This window comes from Pogona vitticeps, chromosome 1 (assembly GCF_051106095.1).
Source record: "Pogona vitticeps strain Pit_001003342236 chromosome 1, PviZW2.1, whole genome shotgun sequence".
Taxonomy (NCBI): Eukaryota; Metazoa; Chordata; class Lepidosauria; order Squamata; family Agamidae; genus Pogona; species Pogona vitticeps.
In genome coordinates, this window is record NC_135783.1 from 42,832,374 (window position 1) to 42,858,041 (window position 25,668).

Genomic DNA, 25,668 nt, shown 5'->3' on the forward strand with positions numbered 1-25,668 from the left:
TTTTTTTTGAGGTTGAACTTCAGACCATTTTTGTGTATTCATAAGGGAATACACAAAAATGTATTTTTTCCTGTGTATTCATAAGGGATTTGTTTTTTTGGAGCTGGAATTGAGCAATTCCTGCTTGCACAGTAGGGTCACTTTAGGGGAGATCACTCATAGCACAATCAGACATGTCGGTCTGATCACACTCTATTTCACAAACTGAGAAAAATAAAACCCAGTTTGGTTACTTGGTCACTCTACACATATGCACGTGCATGTGTGCACACACACACATAATGCACACATACTCCTGTCCCTTACCTTTAAGAGAGGATTTAAAGTCACCTTCCTTAAAACATGAGAGTTTTGCAACAGTCTCCTAACAATTAGTGGCCATAAAAAGACATCAGTCTCCATTATGCACAATTAATTCACAATCCACTTAACAAAAGCCTCCTCTACTGTCAGCCAACTATAACAGTATGTTACTGAATGTCTTTAAACTGTTCTTGCCCTATTTATTATGTAATTAATATGATCTCAAAAGCAAAGGAAGGGAAGTAAAGTTTTTTTTTAGTTCCTATAGATCTCACATCTGCTAAGTGGTGTATCGCCCATATTCTGTAAGCTTTATTACGGAAGAACAAATTCAGATTGATGTGCCTCCCAACGGGTGGGTTTGAGGTACAAGAGGAACATATGGAGGCCATCTTGCAAATATCCATCTCCATAAAACTAGCAAAAAAAGGTATTACTCCCCTTTGAAACTGCAATTGAGGGTTTCCAGTTGAGAAATCTAACTTGATGAATAGTTTATACACACAGTCAAGACCTATTACACATATGGAAAATGGCCCTGTCCTTGGTGATTTTAATTAGTTTATTTGTTAAGTGGCTTGTGAGTCAATTGTTCATAATGGCAGGTTGATGCCCTTTTATGGCCACTAATTTTTAGGAGAAAGTAGGAAAGTTATCTCAGGTTTTGAGGAAAGTGACTTTATCCACATTGAGAAGGGACGTGTGTGTGTGTGTGTGTGTGTGTGTGTGTGTGTGTGTGTGTGTGTGTGTGTGTGTGTGTGTGTGTGTGTGTGTGTGTGTGTGTGTGTGTGTGTGTGTGTGTGTGTGTGTGTGTGTGTGTGTGTGTGTGTGTGTGTGTGTGTGTGTGTGTGTGTCTAAAGAAACTATTGGGTGTCTTATTTGTTCAGTTTTGAAAAGGGTGAAAGTGAGATGGCTGTTTTACTGTCTCCCACATTTGAAATTTGAGCATTTTAGTTCAGTTAAACAGAGGTGAAGCAAATAGATGAATAAACAGGTGGGCGGGGGAAGGTAACCAACAACAATGATGGCAGATCAATAAAAAATCTGGAGTGCCTGGACACAGACAGAGGCCCTTGGATTTCAAGAATATACGTTCATGAGTCATAATTTTAAATATTTTAATTTTAAATATTTGCCACAAAAATATTTTTCTACTAATTTTAAATCTTTGCTGTTCGATAGGTATGGACTACCTGCTCAATGCCACATTTAATCACAATAAGTGGACATGTTCCAAATAGAATGGAACTTCTCCATAAGCAGTTGATCTTTTAAGATCTTATACTGCACAAAAGAATGAAAGCATTTGTGTGCAGGGCAAGCTCTTCCTGCAGGGAAGAAATGGAAACGGACTTATATTATTGATTTATCTAGCCTAGTGCTGTATAAGGACTAACAGGAGTTCTCCAGGCTTTCAGACATGAAACTTTCCTTGATAGGCCTCAGAGTTTACCTAGAAATTTCTGCAGCAAAAAGGGTCTCTGGCTGTGGAGCCAGAGATTAGGAGTTGAATTCCCCACTTTGCCTCCTTGAGGGGGGCTGGACTTAATGATTTGTAGGTCCCTTCCAGCTCTGCAGTTCAAGGTTTATTATTGTTATTATAAGGTGCTGCATTACTGATCTATGTTATATGCATGTTTAAGGAACACCACAAAAAAACTCCTAGTCATCCAGTGTGGGCTTCAGTGGTAGACACAGGACATGTTTTGCATATTAAAGGTCCCAGGTTCAGGACATTTCTAGCAGAAAATGATCAGACAGCCAAATAATGGGAAATGCACATTCCCTTGGAAAGCTGCTGCCAGTGGAAGATGATAAATCTAAATGAGATGGACAAATGATCATACTTGATGTTAGGTCGCTTCAGACAGACATGCAGAACTGTAATCACTGCATGTTTGGGTAGCCTGGACCATCTAGGTCCCAAATGTGCATAAACCTTATATAAAGCTTAAATAAAGACTTCTGTGTAGGTGTCCCACATAAAAGGGATTGGGATTGGACATAGAATCATAGAGTTGGAAGAAACCACTGAGGCCATCCAGTTCAACCCTCTGCCGTGCGGGAACATCCATCAAAGTACTCCCAATGGATGGCCATCCAGCCTCTGCTTAAAAACCTCCAAAGAAGGAGACTCCACCACCCTTCGAGGCAGCTTATTCCACTGCCGGACATCTCTGACCGTCAGGAAGTTCTTCCTAATGTTCAGATGGAATCTCTTTTCCTATAGTTTGAAACCATTGCTCCGTGTCCTAGTCTCTGGAGCTCTGGAAAACAAACCTGTCCCCTCTTCAACATGACATCATTTCAAATATTTAAACATGGCTATCATGTAATTTGTAATCATGTAATTAAGGTTAGGTTTTATTATAAGGTCATAGACCTGAAAATTTAAAGATAAAAACATTATATAAGATATACAGAGTAAGTAAATTGTTGGAACGTATTGACAGTATAAAACTTGGGTCAGGTGGTTGTCTTAATATAACATTTTACGAATTCTTAAAACTCGGAATAAAAATTTAGCCACCAACTGTGTTATTAATTGGTTCTCCTCCTGACAGCAGAAACTTCAGGTAGTCTGTGGCTATCATGTCCCCTCTCAACTTTCTTTTTGTATGGCTAAACATTCCCAACTCTCTAAGCCACTTCTCGAAGGTGAGGCCTTTAACAATTTTAGTCACCCTCTTCTGGACACGTTCCAGGTTGTCAACATCCTTTTTGAATGGAGGTGCCCAGAACTAGACACAATACTCCAGGTGAGGTCTGACCAAAGCAGAATAGAGTGGTACTATCATTTCCCTTGACCTAGACACTATACTCCTATTGATACAACCAAGAATCACATTGGCTTTCTTGGCAGCCACATCACACTGCTGACTCATGTTCAGCTTGTGGTCTACCAAGACTCCTAAATCCCTTTAAGGTACTGTTGTCTAGCCAGGTGTCTTCCATCCTATATTTGTGCAGTTCATTTTTTCTGCCTAGCTGTGGGACGTGGTGGCGCTGTGGGCTAAACCGCAGAAGCCTGTGCTGCAGGGTCAGAAGACTAGCAGTCGTAAGATCGAATCCACATGACGGAGTGAGCTCCCGTCGCTTGTCCCAGCTCCCACCAACCTAGCGGTTCGAAAGCATTGCAAATGCAAGTAGATCAATAGGGACCACCTCGGTGGGAAGGTAACAGTGTTCCGTGTCTAAGTCGCACTGGCCATGTGACCACAGAAGATTGTCTTCAGACAAACGCTGGCTCTATGGCTTGGAAACGGGGATGAGCACCGCCCCCTAGAGTCGAACACGACTGGACAAAAATTGTCAAGGGTAAGACCTTACATTTCTCCCTGTTGAAATTCATTTTGTTAGTTTTGGCCCATGCGCCTCAATGTAAAACATTGGAGTGCTGTTCCAGCTGTATGTGTGGGATGTTTTCAGACAAAGCAATGGTGTTCCTATCTTGAGGACAGAGACTGCAGTACTTGAAAAATTAGTGGCTGCACAGGCTGTGGGCTCTGTGAGCTGAAGTCTATAAAGATAATTTTTCCAAGCTCTGGCCAGATGCCCCTGTGATATTGTTCCCTTGTATTCCTTATAGGCATCTTGATGCACCATCATTAAAAAGAGAGGGACATACTTGTAAATGTTTAAATATAACAATATAACTCCTAGAATTCCCCAATTATGCTCCTTGGGGAATTCTCGGAGCTGTAATCCAAAAATGCAAATCCACATATCAGTATTAAAGGTTCCCCTTGACATTTAGTCCAGTTGTGTCTGACTCTAGGGGGCGGTGCTCATCCCCGTTTCCAAGCCATAGAGCCAGCGTTTGTCCGAAGACAGTTTCCATGGTCACATGGCCAGCGTGACTAGACACAGAATGATGTTATCTTCCCACTGTGGTGGTACCTATTTATCTACTTGCATTTTTATATCCTTTCGAACAGTAGAGCCAGGAATGTATAGTCTCTTGGGGACACTGTTCGGTCATTCAGGAAAATAGAATATATTTCATTGGCCATCCATTTATTCAGTCATGATGAGACACCTTTCTTTTTAAAGCATGGTTCATTTTTAGTATCTCCTGATAGATTTGCTACGGTACAAATATCCACATAGCTTTGTGGTATAAGGATTATTTTAGGGGTGAGTCTTCAGGATCACATGTTTGTTTGTAGTTTGAGACCTTTTAAATGAACCAGGGGAAAAAGCATTCTACTTTTTTGTTATTGTGGCTTGAAAAGAGTTGTGGGAAAGCGTGCCCTGCTACTTTGTGTGCTCCAGCTACACAGAAGGCTGTTTCTTCTTTTGAACAATTTCACCAGCAGGAGATCCGCCTCACGATAAAGAGCCAGCTAAAAAAAGAGAGGAAAGATTAGAGTTGATAGCAATCTCGGGCCCACCTTTAATATAAAAGCATACAGCATTTTTTTGGGAAAAAAAAAGAAAATCCCCAAATCAATCCAGGTTCCATGACTGAAACAGAGAGGTGGCTGACCTTTGCTTCTGGCATCATTTCAGACTGTATTGAGGTGATGGTGGGGAGAGAGGGAGGTAATCAAAAGACAGGTAACATGAAAGTTTGGCAGCCAGTCCAGGAAAACATATAAGCTAAGGAAGTTATTTAAGTTTGCCCTGGGTGATTTTTGGATTTTCTTAGAAATCAGCAGTCACAAGGGAACCAGGCCTCCTGTTTCAGAAAGTGAAAGCCTTTGAAGGGGATGGTCTTTTCTTTCGCTGACATTTCATATTTTCAGATGTCATGGTGATGCCTCAAAGCAGTATCACTTCTGTTTGCCAGTGACCTACAAGGACAAAACCATCAATATAGGAGGGGTTAGGCAGAAAATACTAAAACCTAGAAGCAAGAATGTTGGAAAGCCTTTGGTTTCAGGTCCCAATCCAAGTCTCGGCACCAAGTGGGTGGGTTCAGAGTCATGAGTCCCAACCTGACAGCAAGTCTCATGACTTGAGTCTTTGTTCCTCCCTAGAAGTGGTCATTATTGTGACAAATCAGACAACTTAGTCTTTACTGTATCACTGTGATTTCCTCTCCTGTAGAAGCATAAGGGCTGCCAGTGGACAGAGTGATGAACTAGGACTCTGAAGAGCAGGGTTTGAATCCCCACTCAGCTGTGGAAACTCACTGGGGGAGTGGAAATGGCAAAAACAATCCTTAAATATCTCACTTACTTTGAAAGCCCTATTAAGGTTTCTATAATTCAGTTCCGACTTGACAACGCAGAATACTCACAAAGAATCATAAGCTATTTTGGGGTGCAGTTAGTTTGCAAGATGCACATGCCTCACACCACATCAGGCCAGCAATCCATCTACTTCATCATTGTCTACATTGGATGAATGTGGAGTTGGGAAGCTTCCCTGAAGCCCAGTTCTCAAAGGCTCTACCGCTTCCTTATTTTCTTGGGCTTGATGGACCTTTCGATCTGAACCAGCATGGTCCGTGTCCTTAGCCTTCATCCAGGCAGATGGAACATTTTAGAACCTCAGGAGTCCTGATTAGTTGCAAAAGACACGCAAAATTAAACTTACATAGTTCTATAGGCTAAACTTATATAATTCTGTTCCATAGTTCTGTTCCAAAGGCTTTCTCTTTCTGAAATAGGAGGCCTGATCCCCTTGCAATTGTACCTGGCTCTGTGTATGAACCCACGGGTTACTAGTTCATGTGAACATGAGTTTTCTGGCTTTCGGTATTTGTATATTATAGTTTGCCCTTGCTCTTGCTCACACAAACATCCCTACATACTTGTTCTTTTTCCTATTTTGCCATACAGCTTGGGGTCTAGAAATACCCCAGAAGTTACTCAATCTAAGGCTTTTTTATTCCCTGGGTAAGGGTTAAGTGGTGTAGTTGCAGACCAGTTCAGTGAGAAAGCACAGACAAGACTTCAAGAAGTGTTTCACTTTTATCTCTTGACTTTTGCTGTGTTGGGGAAATATTAGAGAAAATTCAATTTGCAGGTATTGATCACAGAAGAAAAAGTGCTAGGTTTCATGAAACAGGGTAGCATTATTGTTGCCATTTTAAACTTCGCACTGTTTGGACTTGCACAAAAGTACTGTGATGATGTTTGAAATACAATATTGTGTGCAGCATCAATTCCACCCAGAACATCAAATGATATGAGGCAGGAATGTGTTCTTTGTACAGCATTGTTGTGGGTTTTCTTAAAGGTATACCAGCCCACCCTTTCTTCTCCCTTGGGCAGCCCAAAATTTGGACCAGTGCATTAGGAACATGGATGAAATAAACTTTACAGGAGCCATATTTTTAAAAGAAAGAAAAAAAAGAGACACAGTTGATGAGCATTAACTCTGCCTCATTTACAAGGAAAGATGCAAAGACCGAGAGAGATTAAGTGATTTGTCCAAGGTCAGAAAACATGTCCTTGTCAGAGAGAGGCTTTATGTTGAAGGCATCTGTGTTCCCTTGTGATAGTGTTGCCCCAGTATTCAGCTGCTTTAAAAGCACCATCTTTCTGTAAGTTTAAGCCAGGTGCATATCCTACAGTGTGCTGGAAGACAAGTCAGTAGGGAAACATCAAATGAGGGATTATCCTTATTTGTGAGGGATCTAATCTAGCAAGGAACTGACCCAAGCACCTTTTCACTTCAAAAAAACAGGGTTGTAACTTGAGTTAAAGCAGCAGCTATTTACACAAAGTCATTAAACCATCTACAACATCACCATACAAATTTTGACCACTAAATTACAGTTGGGCATTCTTTGATCTAGGAATTAAAGGGCCTAGAGCAGTACATCGGGATGAATGAATGTATTAGCTGTACTGCCTCTGACATTCAAGATTTTTTAAAAAAACTTATGCTGTTTCCCATGTTCTCTTCTCTGTTCAAGAAGCACAGTGTAAATCTTGGGACATTCTTCCCGAAACCGAATCAAATGAAAAGCATTATAACTGGTCAAAATCAAGAAGTGGTCCAGTTTCCTAATACCGTCCATGGAGAGGGAGGGAGATTTAACTCTATGGCACTTTCCTTTAAATTTCATTTCTGTGGTCAAGAACCCCCTAACAGGAAATTTTCAAAATAGCTTCAGATTAGATGGGAAACATGCAAGCATGCTTTAGCAGCGATGCTATATTGGGAAGTTGATTTTTATGGTTTTTTTAGAAAAGAATTTCTGGAAAAAAATTAATTGAAGAGAATCAGTTTTCTGAAAATTGGCCTTGAAAACTATTTGCATGCAGATCCCAGTCAGCTCCATATTTTTCCATGATCAGCGAAGATGAACCAAGATAAGGGGGTGGGACTTTCCCCCAATCTAGTCCAGCTTTCACTGTCTACAACATTTTAGACACCATATTGACCAAAATCCTGTTGCTCAGTTACACTGAAGGCTTTACTTTTTGTAATCAATTGCTGTAAGCAACTCAGTATACAACAGATAATGCCAAAGAGATTTCTTAACTGATACCAATTCACTGCACAATAGGGTTTCAGCTATTCTTTCCATCTTATTGAGGAAGGGAATTGTAAATTTTGGCAAATCCTTCCTTCCTTCCAAATATTTTTATCCCACTTTTCTCCTTTATTCTATAAAGGATCTGAGAGAAAGCTCTCACTCATCACTGGCTCAAAGTTACTACATGATAAGCTTGCAACCCTGTGTAAATATAGTAAGGTGTGTGCCTTTTTGAATATAGTGTGACTTTCTTTCACATAACATTACACTGGATTGCACTGCCAGTTACAGATTTACTATATTATTGCTTTTATTGTTCTTTATGGTGAGTTGCCTTAGGCAATTTTTTCCCCAAGCTGTAAAATCTAATGTACCTAAATCAAGGAGCAACAGTTTATTATTGCTGTTCATCATACTGGATAAAGATGCTATTATTTGCCTGTGTTATTTAGCTCTCAGCATACAATGCAGAGGATGAGAGGCATAACAATTCAGTTGTGAGCAAGCCTTCTAAATAAAGAGACAGGTTCATCTACCAAGGCACCGAATGTTGTAAATGGAAGCAAAAGGTTGTGAGTGAACTCTTTCATACTATATGTAATGGTTGAATATCTAGATGGCACTGACAGGACTCTCCTGTGATGCCTCTGAGAAAGAAGGAGAATACCAGGTGGCAAGAATATGGAGAAATTTTAAACAAAAAGAAGAGAACTATCAGGAATAGAGATGGGGGTGTTCATATTTGTATACAAATATCCCAACACAGCTGGACTTAACGAGGGTCCAGACCATCCATTCATTTGTCCGACTGCAGTCATGGCCCCGCACATCCTTCCGGTTGCTCCCAGAGCGCCACTCTCTCCCCACTCGGCTGGACACTCCAGGCAGGGGGAGGGAGGACAAGTCTCCCTGCACAACTGCCGAGTAGCCAGTGGAAAGAGAACGGCACTCCGGATGTGATTGGAAGGATGGGCTGCCACTGCAGCAGGATGCATGAGTGGATAGTTTGGCCCCTGGGCCCTCATTTAAGTCCAGCTGTGTGGGGATATTCATATTCATATACAAATACAGTGGTGCATCGCATAATGAGTGCATCATTTAATGATGAATCTGCATAGCGACGCTTTTTTGTGATCGCTAATGCGATCGCATTGTGATGTTTAGATAGGCTAAACATCGCATTACGATGATCGGTAAGCGTTTTGCTTACCGATCTTCGCATTGTGATGTTTAGAAAACAGCTGATCAGTGGTTCCAAAATGGCCACCGGATCAGCAAAATGGCCGCCTGCAGCATTTTCGCGCCCTGCCCTCGCTTACTGGGCAGCGAAAATGGCAGCCGGATGGGGGAATATTCGCTTACCGGTAAGTTTTTCCCCCATAGGAACGCATTAAACTGAGTTTAATGCGTTCCTATGGGGTTTTCCCCCCGCATAGCGACGAATCCGGATAGTGACATTAATCCTGGAACGGATTAATGTTGCTATGCGGGGCACCACTGCACATCCATCTCTAATCAGTAAGCATGTGGTGCCTTTCGAGAAACAGCATCACTTTTGGGCCCTCCTGAACAAGAACAGTCTAGGCCCTCATCACACATTGTTATTCCAAGCTGCTGGAAGAATAGCAGGAGTCCCAGGCAATCTCAACAGTTGCTGATTCTGAATCACTAGAGCAAGGACCGGGATCTCCCCCCCACTCCATGCAGGGTGATTCTGAGCGATTGGAAAAATGGGCAGTAGACAGCAGAGAACCATGAAAGGTACTCTAAATGGAAAAATTCCTGCTGCTTTCTGGAGGAGAAGGAGATGTAAGGTGGTAGAAGGTGAAGAACATGGAATGCGAGAAGTATGAATCAAGGTAAACCAGAAACCGTAAAGCAAGAAATAAACATACAAACATTGTAATGATTGTGAACTAAGCACTGGATTAAAGGGTACTGGAATGGGACATTTTTCGTCAGACAACTACAAACTCTTCTACTCTGGAATCCAGAAGAAATAGAGTGATTTTAATACTAAGCCAAAATGTAGCACAGGCAGTTAGGAACTATAATGCAAAGTCTGATCAAAACCCTAACAAGAATATGTCAACAAATATGGAAAACAAAACAATAGCCCACATATTGGAAACACTCAGTATACATCCCAATCCCTTAAAAAGGAGATGCCAAGTAAATATAGGACCATTGCTTTAATTTTCCATGCAAGCAAACCAATGCCCAAGGTGTTGCAACAAAGGCTTTTACCTTAGATGGATACAGAGTGTCTGATGTTCAAGCTGAGTTATGAAATTGAAGCGGCACTTGAGATCATATTGGAAATATCTGCTAGTTACTGGAGCACACCAAAGAACATCAGAAGATCAGTCTATGCCTTATATACTATGGCAAAGATTTTGTCTGTGTAGTTCATGAGAAACTATGGATTTTTCTGAAGGAAATGGGTGTGCCTCAGCACCTGAGTGTTCTGATCTGTAACCTGTATGGTAGACAAGAATTGTTAGACAAGGGTTGATTTCATCCCCTTATCTGTTCAGTCTGTACACAAACATCACACAGATTCAGACAAAAAAGGAGTGGAAACTGGGGGAGCCAAAGCTCATTGACTCTATTGACTATCACCACTTGCTTTTGTTCTTCATAGAAACAAATTATTCTGTCAGATACACCCTTGGGCATTTTGCAAGTGATGATGTGGTAACACTGGCAATTTGTCTCTCCCCCCCCCCCCCCCCACACACACTTTCCTGTTGAAGGTTGTGGTCTGGGAAGAGAGATAAGATTACTGAAAGTTAACAATTGGTTGCACAGATGAGGGTCATCAGGAGAGATTTGGCTTTTCAGACCATGATCTTTGCTTGCATGAAGAAGGGCTCCTGGCAACTAATGTGTTGCACCTTATATGGCATGGGAAGAACATGTTCACTAACAGTTTTGAAAACTTGGTATGGAGGGTTTAAAACGGTACTTTGGCTAGGAATCCTCTGGATATTCCAGAGGTCAGAGAAATAAGTAACTGGGGACAAGAGAGTCAGTGATACATCAGAAAGTGCTGTGATGGCACAGAGGGTGAAGAAGAAAAACTCATCACACCTGCAGAAGACATTAGAGTGGGAGTTAATACTGCAGTACACAGAATAAGGTACATCAAGCAATATAAGGATTCCAAGGTGACCGAATCAGCTTGGGCCAAAATGAGTTTCAACAATGAAAACATATACTTCTACATTTGGATAAAGAAATATCAGTTGGGTGACAACTTGCTTGGCAGTAATGCATCTGTAAAGGGCCAAGGGATCTGGGTAGACCACAAGATGAACATCAGTCAACAGTGCGGTGTTGCAGAGTAAATTGCTGGTTGCATCAGTGGACATATAATGGAAGTAATGGTACCACCCTATTCTGCTTTGAATGAATTTCCTATGTGTCTATAAAAGCAGGAAGAAGAAGAAAAAAGAGAAAACAGTGTGAAGATGAGACTAAGAGGGAGCAACACAATGAATTTAATGGTTAAGACTGGGAGGTTTTAGAATAAATATAATGGAGGTGACAACACAGTATTTTTCTATAGGATGTGATAGATACAAGAAGATTTTATATATAGATAATATATATAATCTTCTTGTATCTATCACATCCTATAGAAAAATACTGTGTTGTCACCCCCATCCTGGGAATAACTGCAGCTGTTGAACCTGAACAAAGCAGATAATTAGAATTTTTTTATTTATATCTAAATCAACATTTCCCATATTTGTATCTATCTTGGAGAATTCATAGAAAATCATTTGAGATCCAAAAATTCAAACATGGAAGTAGAAGTGACAGATTCACAGAAAGTAATCATTTCTTTTGGCACCTGAAAGGATAACGAGCTATGGCATAAATTTCATGGAGTGTAGTCTTTTTTTCTTCCCTTTTTCAGCTAACAGCTTTGGGCAGTGGCCTTTTTTTAAAACACACACACACACACAAAACCCCAAATGTTTTTATGCCTCTCGCCAGCATGAAAAGCAGGCTGTGTTAGCTGTGACCATAAAAAGTGTCCTGCATAGGAAATGGTTGCCCCTTTGAAGGCTGGTGATGTAAAGATGTCAGTAGCCCTCAAAGGTGGAAGCAGACACCTGTTCCTGCTAGCAGAAGTCTATACTTGTAAAGCAATGGAACAGGGAGGTATATTGTGGTAAGCTGTAAATATAAGCAAAAACAAGTTAAAAGGAGGTATATGAGAAGAAAATGAAGTATCAAAAAGCAAATTATAGGGAAGGTTTAAAGTAATCACCAACGTATTTTCAAATACATTCCCAGGGTTTTCTGCTACTGGTGCCAAGAGAGAAAATTGGACCACTTATAAATAATAATAGTGGGGAACTGCATAGAAGATGTAGTATTGAAACATCTGTTAAACAGGGTATCTTTCTTCCTACCTCTTTCAGCTCTGTCTCCATACACTGTGGAATGATGGTTATATTCCCAAGATGAAGAGTCAGATTTCATTGCCTCACAGAGGAAGATTCCTACCGTATACAGAGAAATTAATAACAATAGCTAAGAGGAAGGAAATGGAGATCTGGAAAGGGGGCTATCATGTCAAGAATATGTTTCAAATATCCTTGACATTGAGAAGCCTGCCATTTCCATTTCTATTGTTTCTAGTGAATTATACACCATCCATTTTGGACCATCTTCATTGTGTCTTTTGTCTACATATAAAACAAAACATGCTAAAGGTTCAGAACAATTTCTCTATTCAGGCAGCCTCCCCATGCACTCCATCAGCTACCATTCCCAATACTGCAATGAGGACCATTTTCTGTTTTATCCATTGACCACATCATTCTTTCTTTTACTTTGAGTCCAGAAAAACAATTTTATGCATTACACAACAGCATGGCCCACTGTGATGCCATTCAAACCGTTTGGATGATAAACTACATCATTCCTATAGTGGCCACTTTGACTGAGCTGGTGAGAGCAGGTGCCCAAAATAACATGTGAGTGCACCACTCTGATTTAGGCTAGGCACCCACGGGAAGCCAGGTTACCGGTTGGAGACAAATCGCCAACATGCATTTTCCATGTGCACAGCCTGGAGGAGGGACGGAAGGATGGAGGAAGAAAGAAAACAAGATGCTAGGAGCTTTGCCTACAAGCTGAAGGTATGCAGCATTATCAAATCTGATTGCATTGCATAGTACACCCCCCATCTCATGTAATATTCTTTATTTTCCACATTTAGGGAAAATAAATGTTGCTTAGTCCGGAAGCATTCAACAATACAAATATCTGCAGAAACCTGAGAACAAAAAATGAGCCAAATTGGCTCCATGCAGGTCAGTTCTGGTTTGTATGGTAAATATTTGTCATACAGATTAGATAGGATGGTATTCACACACACTCCAACTGGAAAGGCAATTTCCTTTCTGCATACCTTAGTTAGCCTTCTTAACACAGTATTTCATGAGCATGTGCCCTCCTTCTTCTTTCAAAGCAGGTAATTAAAAGTTTCAAAGTAAAGTATCGCTGTCTCATTGCATCCCTTGTTTATGAGAACATAAATATGCTTTGAAATTATTTCAAGCATGAAAGCAAATAGAAAATGAGTCGATCACTGGTCCATTCTAATGCTGCATTTTGGTAGATAAGAGAATTGAGACCTAGCTCTTAATTAATGCTTTAAAAAGCCAATAACAATTAAATGTAAAGGATTAGAATAATGGGTAGGTTATGTGTATTTTTTATGATTAAGTAGCTGTACCACTTAGGTATACTCTAGGCATAAAATTAGAGTCCTTAACAGTAAAGTCATTTTCTATTTTGCCACAGCCCTGGAGCATACTCTTTCTCTAACACTGAGAAACCTCTTAGCAATAAAAGCAAACTTATTTAACTCTTGTTCAGTTACTTGTTTCAATGTGATTAATGTCAATGTTATCAGTTCAGTAGCATTTAGTACTCAGTGTGGTATAATAGAGAGAATGACATATCAGGACTAGACATGGGGACAAATAAAAAAATGCAGTGCGATATTCGTGAAAAATCACTGATTTGTTAAATATTCATCCCTTCATATTCGCCAGTTCCAGAGATCCTGACAAGTACAAAGTGACAAATATTTTCCCATTTTTATTTGTCCCCCATACAAAGAGAGGGAACACTAGACTTATGGCTTTCCCCTTCTGCCTATGGGCCTGCATTTATAAAAAAATATTATATCTGCAAAATTACGAACAAAAAGGGGCAGGATTTTTGGACAAGAACCACCTTTCTCATTAAAAACATAATGGATACAGTTACAGTGGTGCCTCACATAGCGAGGCTTAGCTATGTGAAAACATCGCTAAACGGAACATAAAAACCCATTGGAGCGCATTAAACATCGTTTAATGGGCCCTAAACTTACCGTTCAGCGAGGGGAGGGCGCGAAAATGCTGCGTGTGACCATTTCGGGCATCCGGCGGCCATTTTAGAACCACCAAACAGCTGATCCACGGGCATCGCAAAGCGAGGATCGGTAAGCGAAACGCTTACAGATCATCGCTATGTGAGTTTTGCCCATTGGCATGATCAGTATGCCTCCGCATTAGTGATCCCGAAAAAGGGATCGCTATGCGGATTCGTCGTTATACGGTGCGCTCGTTAAGCGAGGCACCACTGTAATCTGTATGTCTTCCTAAAATCAGAGCTCTAATGAGGCTCTTGTTAAGCCCATGTTCAGCTGTTTTACCTCTATGTCAAGAGAAGCTCACTTCACCTAAGGAAGGACTGGAAGGCCCATTTTTCTCAGGCTTTGACCATACCTAATGCATCTTCTTGGCTTTGAATATATATTTATTATTCTATTTTTCACCACTAGAGAGATTAGATACGATAGTAAGGTGGGGGTATAAATTTAATATACTGTATTTTTTGCACCATAAGACTCACTTTTTTCCCACAAAACAGGGGTGTGGAAAGTCTGTGCGTCTTATGGAACTAAGAAAACAGATTATATTTTCCTGTTTTCTTCTCCTAAAAAATTGGTGCGTCTTATGGAAAGGTGCGTCTTATGGAGCGAAAAATACGGTAAATTTAATTAAAATTGATGAATCAAATCAATGCATTCCATGTTTTTCTCCCTTTTTAAAATTCTTACCTCACGATCAATATGGAGAGATAAGGTGCTCTGTGTTTTCTACTGTTTTCAATACTCTGCTGTATGTAATTTATCTCTCTGAACAATGGAGTCTGGAGAGCAAGCTTACTTGACATTGTTGTCCTTTCATGTCATTGTTTCTGCCATCAGATATTCTAGCCCATGTTTTGCTCTCAGTTGCCAGTTTAATTCTTTAGTGATGTTGTGAGGACAGAGTTTGCAAGGCAGTTGTTCCCTGTCAAGTAGTATTCAGTCATGAGTTATACAGAGAGAGAAAGCTAGCAAAGAACCATGCATGCCAAATTAATGGCTATTGGCTGGCATTAGGCATCCATCTATTTAGCAGAGGACAGTTTTATAGATTATGAACATTCTAACCACAATTTATTACTCATTAACCTTGAAGTCCTTTGAGAGGCAGAATCCTTCTCCATGAGTAGAGCTTTCCATTCCAAAGAATCGATGTTTGGAAAACATACAGAACAAATGACCTTAAATATATTTAAACAATAATACTAATTGATTTATAGCTACTTACTCCCTGCATGAGAGGCCTGCCCAAAGATGGATAAGGGAACTGGGAAAGATTCTTAGTGTCTCCAGTTGCCTCTGAATCAGGAATTTGCATGGCAATTGCTAAACATTTTCAGTTTACAGGCCTTTCTAAGGATCAAGGTCTGATGTATCGAACACAAAACTGAAGATCTCTGATTTCTTGTTTATAATGTTATAATTACATTACACATGACGAAGATGGAAATCTGCTGAAAAAAAATCTTAATGTATGTTTCTCCAACTGTCTTAACTCTGAGATCGGCCATCTCTGAGCTAATTCTGCAGCCCTCATTTTGGAGTTTGCCTCAAAGCTAGTTGGTTCCCAACTTTGGGTCCCCAGATGTTACTGGACTAAAACTCCCAGAAGCCCTCACCACTAGCTGTGCTGGCCAGGATTTCTGAAAGTTGTGGTCCAAGAACATCTGGGGACTCAAGGTTGAGAATAACGTAGTCTGCACATCTAGCCATGGAGGTTTGGAATTTTTGTGCTTTCCTGCACTACCCCCAGCCTTGTTGAAGACTCACATGAAGTCAAAAGCGAGGTTCTGTTCATGATTTTTTTTAGCAGTCTGGAAAAGGTATTTTCCACCCTTGCCATTAGAGCATGTTCTGCTAGATATATTCTATGTTCCATTTATATGTGGGGGTATGTTTTCAAGAAAGGAGAGCTATAAATCAAACATCAAGATCTTATTTAAAATGCACTGTTAGACATTTTGGGTGCATGATTTTTTTGTGTGTATTTTTGATGAATGCATTCCACAGTGAATCTAACTACAGGAGTTCTCATAGATTTCACCACTTCAGGCAACGTGACTTGTAAAGTAATATTTTGTAGCCCAAATCTTCTTGCTGGTGTGACACAGGCAGTTTAACCTTTGGAGGCAAATTGCCCTAAGTTAAGAAATCACTGTAGATTGAGTTGTGTAACCTAGCATGCAACTGCCAATGCCCACAGTGATTTCTTGAGGGAATTTGTCTCCAAAAGTTTCACTATTTATCTAGATAGAGAACAGAATTTCAAACAGTAAATTGTACAAAATATCCTCATGGGGTGGAAAACCTTAATGATGATGATGACAAATGCAGCATATAAATAAAACTAATAAATAAAACTTATGATGATGGTGCTGGTGGTGATGAATTAACAGCAAATGTCAACTCTGCTGAGAAAAAGAAGAAAATATGTCACACCTCATCTGTGAATGCCCAAAGACTGCACAAATAGATTACAAAGTTAGACATGAGAGAGTGGCAAAGTTAGTGTACTGGTCATTATGCAAAAAATATAACTTGCCAACCACCAAAAACCCATGGGAACGTCAGGTCAAGAAGGCTTTAGAAAATAAGGAAGTCAAGATCTTGTGGGATTTCTGGATCCAAATGGACAGACGCCTTGAACATAACACACCGGATATAGTAGTAAGAGAACAAAGAAATGTGTAGATCATTGACTTTGTAATTCCAGGGGTTGCCAGAATTGAAATTAAAGAATTGGAAAAACTAACAAAATACAGAAATCTGGCAATCAAATATCTTGCTTGTAGATGAAACACACTTCAGTTGTCTCCATGTTCATCAGAGCTTTGGAAATTTATTTATTTATTTATTTATTTGATTTATACCCCACCCATCTGGCCTAAAAGGCCACTCTAGGCAACGAATAATATCAAGAAATTTCACACAATACTATAAGCAGTTGCAGATCTCAGAAATAACACCATCAGAGCTACAAAATATTGTAGTATTAAGAACAGCATACATACTGTGCCAATATTTAACAGATACATAGGTTTTTGATTAAAACTTGTATCTGTTATATAATACAGGTCATTTTTACAATTTTGATGGACTATGCCTGGTATTTTTTTAACAATACATAATTTATGTGGTCAAGAGAGTAGTTAAAAAGTTATGTTTATACCAGTATGGAATTGCGATATTATGTAATTGAAATGCAATATTACCCCAAGTTACTTGGAGAGAAGTGTCACTGAAGCTTATTTTTGTCTTGACATGTAAAGGATTCCACTGTCAATCATTTGCAATTAATGGTGATGGTGTTGGCTTCTCTGGTCAAGATACGGATGGTGAGCTTAAGTCTTTTTAGTTGACATCTCATGTTCGAGAAGCAGATCATTTTGCAGGAGAGCCAAAAATGTGCCTGAATGCAGGGGAAAACTTTGGATTTATGTAGACTCAGTTGTCCCCAAACAGTGTTGCGTTTCTTCAGTTCTTCATCTCAGGAGCTTTGGAAGTAAAATCAATATATGTATCCTTCCCAAACAAAATCTATAAATATTAGCAGTTTAGGAGCAAGTCAGATCCCCACATATAAGGCAGAATAATAAATGTTTTTTCATAATTCAAGCCCCTGGGTTTAACACAGAAATTATACTTGAACTGATCATAAAAAAATACCCATTATTTGCTGCATGCACAGCAGCACTACTTTTTTTTTTTTTTTGCAATACTCACAAATTTTTCATGCATAAAATCCCCTGAATGCTCAGAAGAAAACCACATTGATTCCAGCGGGTTCATTCCAGGCAAGTGTATATAGGTTTAGCTATCACTGCTCCATGACGTTCAGTATTGTTGGCACTGACTTGGTGCAGGCTTCCAGATGTCCAGCAGGATTCTGTCCTAGCCCTAACTAGAGATTGCTTTCAATAAAACACTGGGATAGTGATACTTCCGTGGTGCCATATTGTGGCCTTCCAAAGCAGTGGGTTTCCAATAGCTACCGCTATTCAGTGTCTAACCATGTAGAGTAGAAAGCTACAATCTGTAGGTGAATTTTTTTAGGAGCCTGAAAAAGATATTTTTCATGCTTGCATCAGGTAATACATCCAGGTACACATGTCCACTGCTTCCATGTAACAGTATTGTGTTAGAGAAGGGTGTGCGTATGTTGAAAAGCACTTATTCAGACACTTCTACTCCAGTTTTCAAATAAAAAAAGCTTTCACCAAGTGATCTAAAATTCAGCTAAAGCAGTATAAATGGAATTTTAGAGGAATACAAATTTCACATATAGCACAAGAGCAGAAGTAGTTTAAAGTCTAGTAAACAGAAAATGATCCATTACGGGGTGGGGACTCTTAAAAGAGGGTGCTCTTCAGGAGACTATGTGAAAAAAACGGGGTTAAACTGGGCCCTGGGCCTGCTTGTGAGAAGACCCTATTTCTGTCACCTGTCAATCATGAGCAAGCTTTGTCTTCCATGTTTGATTTGAGATGACATTTTAAATATGCAAGCAATCAGATGCTCATGTAGTCCTGAAGTGCTGACCATGGCTTGCCATTTAGGAGAGCATGAAGGTCTGAAATCCCATTTAGGAGATTTACAGCTACAATGCTAGGTTTACCGAGAGCCAGCTGTTGGTAATCCTCTCTTATTCTTTCTTTCTTGTGCACCCCTTTTTTAGGGTCATATTTTTACTTTTGGCTTGTTGGGCGGTCCTTTTCCACCTACAAGACATCTTTTTCTCTACAATGTGGACATTGTTCTAGAGAATGCCACAAATCTTTATTAGAAATGGGGAATCTCTATGTTTCATTTTCTCTCAGGCACTTTGATCTCCTCCAGAACTTTCCCCTATCTTGGGTTCAGCTTCTGCTAAAATTTCAGAACTTTGGCATGAAAATTTGTGCACTTTTGGTGTGTATTTCTGTAAGATGTGCATTTTTGTACAGCTTTGCCTAATGCACGTATGTTGGAAGCAAGTTTCCTAACACAATGCATTTTTACTATTATTTTCATCAGACATTTGTTCCATTAGACATTAATCTATGCATTTCTGACTGATAAACCCCATCATATATCACATCACATCAGTTCTTCATTTCAAAGCTTGTTCCACTTCCACTAGAAATGCTATTCCCAAACTTGAATTTAGTTAGCTTATTGACAGAAGTTTGCACTGAAGGCAAAAGCAATTGTTCCCAAGGATTGATAAACTCCATCACAACATTTGACCAAGCAAAGCAAATCATTCTGCTTATATACTGCCCCATAGTGCTTAAAGCACTCTCTATACACATACCCTAATCCCGAGCAAGCTGGGTACACATTTTAGTAACCTTAGAAGGATAGATTGCTGAATCAACCTTGAGCCAGTTACCTGACTCTGCTGGGATTGAACCAGGTTGAGAGCAGTGTCTTCACTGCAGTACAGCAATTTAACTACTGCACTATAAGGCTCTTCAAGCATGCCTTAATTTTATTTATTTATTTATCTTAAACACCACCTTTCTCCATTGATTGGGATTCGAGATAGGATATAAACATATTTAAAATGCACTACTAAAAACATACCAATCGAAATTGTAAACTTTAATAGAGAAATATTTTTAAAAACATTATTTAAAAATTATGGATCAGATTTTAAAAGCCCTCCCGTCTCAATTGCCTGCTGATTCCTCAAAAGCTTCTATGGCAGTAGGCATTCAACTGCTAAAAGAAGGAAAGGAGGAAGGGGACAGCAAAACTTCCCAATTAAGGGAGTTCCATATTCTGAGAGCAACCACTGAAAAAGCCCTCTCTTGAGTCGTCACTAGACATGCTTGTGAAAGTGGTGGAACCAAGAGAAAGCACTCCTTTGAGGATCGTAATACTTGTGAGGGCTAGTACCGGGAGACTCTGATCTATAAAACATAACTGGTACATATGTCAGGTTGAAAATGTTACATTTACCAGATTAATTTCTCTCCTTCACCTCAGTGAGTCTCACTGGGTGTTCAGTACTTGCATCTCTCTCTCTCTCTCTCTCTCTCTCTCTCTCTCTCTCTCTCTCTCACACACACACACACACACACACACACACACACACACACACACACACACACACACACACACACACACACACACACACACACACACACACACACACACACACACAATTTGTGTACCATGAAGATATACCTTAAAGGAAAAATATCTTTGCTGTTTTCCAAAAGTAAACTAAAATAAATATAAAGAAACTTGTTCCACTCCCAACAGAAACTCTGTCCCCAGTCTTGATTTGAGTTAGCTTATTGACAAGAGGTCTGCACTGAAGGCAAAAGCAATTGGTGCATGCAATTCTGGGTGAGCTTGCCCTGCTAATGTCTTCTGCAGTGATTAATGTCTCTTGTCACTTATTCCCATGAGGAACAACATCCAATCCAGTGAACTCAGAGAAGGTGCCAGGAAGCTGTTGGCAGGTTTTTTTTTTTGTTCCAAAAGAGTCTGGCTCTTCTGGAGCTAACAAGCAAACAAAATGTCCCCTGAAACTAGTTTTGGAAGTAGTAACCTAGCAAAACGACCATTTATTTCCCATCTACAATACTTGGAAGGGATATGTACTTATAGTTCTGCCACATGCCAAGCTTAAGAACCAAGGAGAAATATAGCAGAAATGAAGGGATGGACTAGCAAATGATGTGGACACTTCAGCTGGTTCAAAATGTTGCAGCCAGAATGAATAGAGAGATGGCCACAGGGATCATAGTACTCCCTTGGGAGAACTTCACTGACTGCCAGTCTATTTCCTGGCCATGCAAAAAGTGCTCATTATGACTTATAAACCCCTATACAGATTTGGTCTAGCCTATCTGAAGGACTGTGTAACACCCTCCCCTGATCTCTGAGATCTTCCAGGCCTTATAAGTTCCCTGTACCATTACAGGGACGTTTGGTGCAGACCTGAGAGACATCATTTTCAGCAGCTGTTTCCCAGTCTATGGAATTCCCTGCCTCTAGTTTGGACTCCTCCTTATGGTTCTTTTGCCAGCGAGTGAAACTCTTCCTTTTCTGGCTGGCTTTTAACCTTCAAATGGTTTTGCAGAGTTGCAGTTTTTTAGTAGGAGGTACTGCATATTTTTATCAGCATTTTTAAAATTAGATATTTTGAATATTTTTAACTTTCTAAATGAATGATAACGTTCTTTTGGTTTAACCCTGTTTTGATCATAATGTCTTAATTTACTGTGATTTTATATATTCATTTTTACTTGTACACCTCTTTGTGTTTGAATAAATCATATCAATGTCCTATGACTCTTTCCAATATTTACTGTTGAGTACAACAGATTCACATATGTACTCTTCTATAACATTCTTCTAGGCTATCCACTGAAAATCTGTACAACCAATCTTTTCTTTCCTTAGTCTATGAGGCCCTCTTGTACACCTTTATCATGGTAATTGACTTGGGTTTTTTTTCCAGGTGAAATCATTTCACTTCATGAAGAGCAGTAAATATTTGTAGATATCTCATTTCAATGGAACTTGTCCACAGGCTAAGGGCTGCAGCGGTTGTTCAAGGAAAACCAATGACAACTACTAAACTTTGTACTACTGTTTAGGATTTGAATGCAAATGCTCTCCCATGCACGATGGGTATCCACATGTTTCTTCCACAATCACATGGAAGAGCTTATGTGCCTTCAGTCAAATGAGCATCACACCAAAGATACAACAAATGGACAAAACTTGACTTGTCCTTGATAAAGAAGGATGTCTCAATATGTTGAGATAGCCCATGAAAACAGTCAACCACTGCAAGACATTTTGCTACTGAACAAAAACACCAGCACTATTTTTCATCAGGCGATTACCTGATGAATCTCCTGATGAAAAATAAATAAAAATTTAAAAAAATTGCAGGAGAAACATTGTATTTTGCATCAAATGAGCCTACCTTTGGCATAAAAACTTGCATTTTCTGCAAAATTCATTGGTTCACTGTACAAATGCAGTGTTTTGTGCAAATATTATGATTTCTTGCCAAAAAGAATACTTCTATGAATTTTTCACAGGAAAGTCCCCAAAAGTGCAAAAGTCCTCCCAGCAGGGACATTTTTTAAAAAAAGGATCATGGAATGAAAGTTCCTGCTATGCACTCCCTAAGTGAAGACATAGACATCAACTATATACTGTACCTCCATCCATGCAATAAGTGTGCACGTGCAGGAGTGGCGCCAACGGGCCATTGATATGCGCAGTGTTTTTTGCTTCCCCGGCCCCGGGAGAGGTAAGCAACCCGGGCCACATGACCTTTTGGGCGCGAACTGGCACTATTTAAGGAAGTGCCAGTTCGCAAGCTGGTCCTCTTTTGATTTTGGCACCCACCCGCCCACCCTCTTTCTAGTGTGTCTTTTGGGGTCGCCTGTTGTGGGGCCTGATAGGAATTTTTGACCTCTATCCTAATTGGCAATGGATGGAGGGATTTTTCCCACACTGGAAAAGTGTTTGTTGGCATTTGATGGCGGTTTTTTATAATCGGTCACACTGCCGGGTAGTGCGGGAATAACTGGTTGTCATGGTGTGTCCCTTTTGTAATTAGCATAAAGCAAACAGCGCGTCAATTCTGATGGTTCTACGGATCGTGCGATTACAGGGCCGAAGGCGGCTGATGTGCTGGACCACTTGCGGACCAAAGGTCATCAAGTACGATGGCTAGACAGTTGGAACCTGGGGCCTGGGACTCACCCATTGACTGATATGGAATTATTTGGCGTTATTTCCCTGCACTACCGCAGGCCCCCTCAATTTTGGAATTGGTTTATTTGGTGGCATTTAATTTGGTTTAATAAAGTGTGGCCCATATTTAAATCCAAAGAATTGTCTTCATTTCGGGGCCTGGGGGAGCAAAGAATAGGTTAAGGATGACATTTTCATGAGGTTTAATTTCACTACTGGTGAATGTTTCAACTTTTGTTCAATTTATGCTAAGCAGTTTGCTCAGTGGTATACCCAGTGCAATGTAGTGGGTAGAATGACAAACTAGCACTCAGAAAGTCTGGGCTCAAATCCCTGCTCGGCCATGGAAACTGACTGGTGTGGGAAAATGGTAAAAACAATCCTTAAAAGTATCTCACTTACCTCAAAAAGACAAGTCAATTTTGACCTGATGCCACGTAACAATCACACACGACTCACACAATCGTTTGCACTCCAAGATTTAAAGGACCGTGACAGGAGGCAATGAGAGGAGAAAGCTGAATTTTGAGAAGTTATGGAAAAAGAGATGAAAAGTAATCTAGCCAAGGGAAAGCAACTTTTGATTTGAGAGCAGTAATAAACTTGGTACTAGGTTAGATATGGCAGAAAAGCTAACATTAAAAGTAATGCCACATGTCTCTGATCAGGAAGCAAAGAGCAAGTAGGCAGAATGATGCTCCACAGTAAAATGGGGAACAACAGATGTCTAATTGGCCTAATATATTTTTACAGCGCAGTCATTCATAACATCCCAACAGAGAAGGAAGCTCTTTGCTCCAAAGCACTACTTGTTAAATTAATGTTGCAGAAAGTTATTGTGTTTGTAAACAATGGGAAGCAAGTTCCTTCCTCACTGGAACAGGTCTAATCTGTCCAAGTGAGATTTGGTGGCAAATTCAAGGTAACACCATTGCCACTAGACTGGTACCCTATTCTAGCCAACGCTAGAGCTCACAAGAGCAGAGTAGGCATGGGCAGAACATTTGCTAAATTCTTTGTTCTTGTACTCGAAGTCTGTCTCTGCACTCAGCAAGAGACTTCTAAACTCTCTTAAGATTTATCACTCCAGCACGGAGCACATTGCATAAGTTATACAATTCATACAGTTGAGTTAAAATCCTTCTCACCTGTGCAAGAACTCTTGGGGATAGCACCAGGAAGTGCCTCACTCTCTCGCAGGTGAGCTTTTGAAATCCCTCATCTTCATGCACATGGAGGAGGCAAGGAAGAACTTACCTCCCTGGCTCAGAGGTGCGGGCATGTAGTGAGGTGGATGAGCTATCTAGCAAGGAATAGAAAGCCAGTGATGGATCTACGTTCCAGAATAGAAGGGACAACCCCTTGAGACTATAATAGACACTTCCCCCAACTCATTGGGGTCCGTGCCTGTATCACCACCACTGAAATTGAGTAGTGAGTGCTGAGTACAGCTCTACTAACATTCGGAAGCATCTGTGTCATTTCCTTCTGGTTCCAGCCCAAGAGATTCAAGAATATCTATGCAAAGAGCCTTGCTCATCTGTAGGGAGGAGCACCTCCTTCTCAATTGGAAGAGAAAAGGAGGCAGAATGCACGGGCATAGGAACATATGAAATTGACTTACACTTTCACCTCTGCGCCACTTTGTCCAGTATTGCTAACTCTGACTGGCAGCAGATCTCCAAGGATTTACCTAGGATGGCTTTCAATTATTATGCCTCCTGATCCAGATATGCCCCATAGCTCAGTCATGGTAGCTGATAGACAATGTCATCATCTGTAGCTCTTCTCAAATGCTAGTAGCCATAACCACCACTGATCATGGGAATAAGCCTCTTTTACTGAAAGTTTTCCTGCTTACACACGCAATACAGAGATGTGTATATAAGTATATGCATATTTATTGCAACATATATTGAGGGATCATCTTAGGTATAAATTGTGGAAATATACCTCTGCAACAGCAAATCCTTTATTACCATGAAAAAAATGGGCTAGTTTATGTCTTGGGTCTACGTGGACAGCATTTTAAGTGTTACTTACAATGAAGTGGGAAGCAGTATGCCATCTATCAATTGAATTTTGTTTGGTTGAGTTCCATGGCCGTGCTTGTGTTTCCTGCACTTTAGATCATCTTCACTCTTATCTTTTCCCTTCCCTTGGAGTCTGTCTGAGCTGTAGAACACAGCAGGACATGGTGTTTGAAATCAGCAGGGTGCCATGATACAGTAACATTAAGCTGACTGATTTTCCCCCCTGTACATGAGGAAATCCTAGCTATAATCATAGAAATTAAAGTTTGTCTATTGCCTGAGCCAAACAGGAAATGTTTGCATTTTTTTCTCTCCTATGATACACCTTTGGGAAAACAAATTCAAATAATCCACATTCGTTTGTCTCAAAATATTACTTGTTTGAGATCACAGGTGTGCTTGTCAGATTGAATGTCTCAATCATGATTCACTGATCTTGATGGGTCAGGCATGTCTTTGAAGTATTAAGCGAGTTTGCCTGTTAGCCTTCTAATCTTCTACAGGAAATTAGGTCACTGGACGCTGGACGCTTTGCATTTTAACCTAAGAGCAGAAAATTAATGTGATTTTAGAATCTCATTAATGTGTTCTGTTAGACTGTTGGACTGAGACTTGTGAGAGCCTGTTTATTAAATCCCCATTCAGCTATAGAACTCACTAGGTGACCTTGAGCTAGTCACCCTGTCTTGGCTCAGTCAAAGCACTTCACAGCACAGTTGTGAGGTTAGAGGAAGGGG

The 25,668-nt window shown here is 40.2% G+C and overlaps 1 long non-coding RNA gene across 1 annotated transcript; it reads right to left on the reverse strand.

The window, feature by feature from the left end:
• Positions 1–1,004: 1,004 nt before the first annotated feature.
• On the reverse strand, positions 1,005–25,668 carry LOC144585825 (uncharacterized). Its single transcript, XR_013540390.1, has 4 exons — positions 23,301–25,668; positions 14,877–17,680; positions 12,169–12,258; positions 1,005–5,099 (listed from the first exon to the last, which is right to left on the reverse strand). It is a non-coding gene; the product is annotated as an uncharacterized LOC144585825 (long non-coding RNA).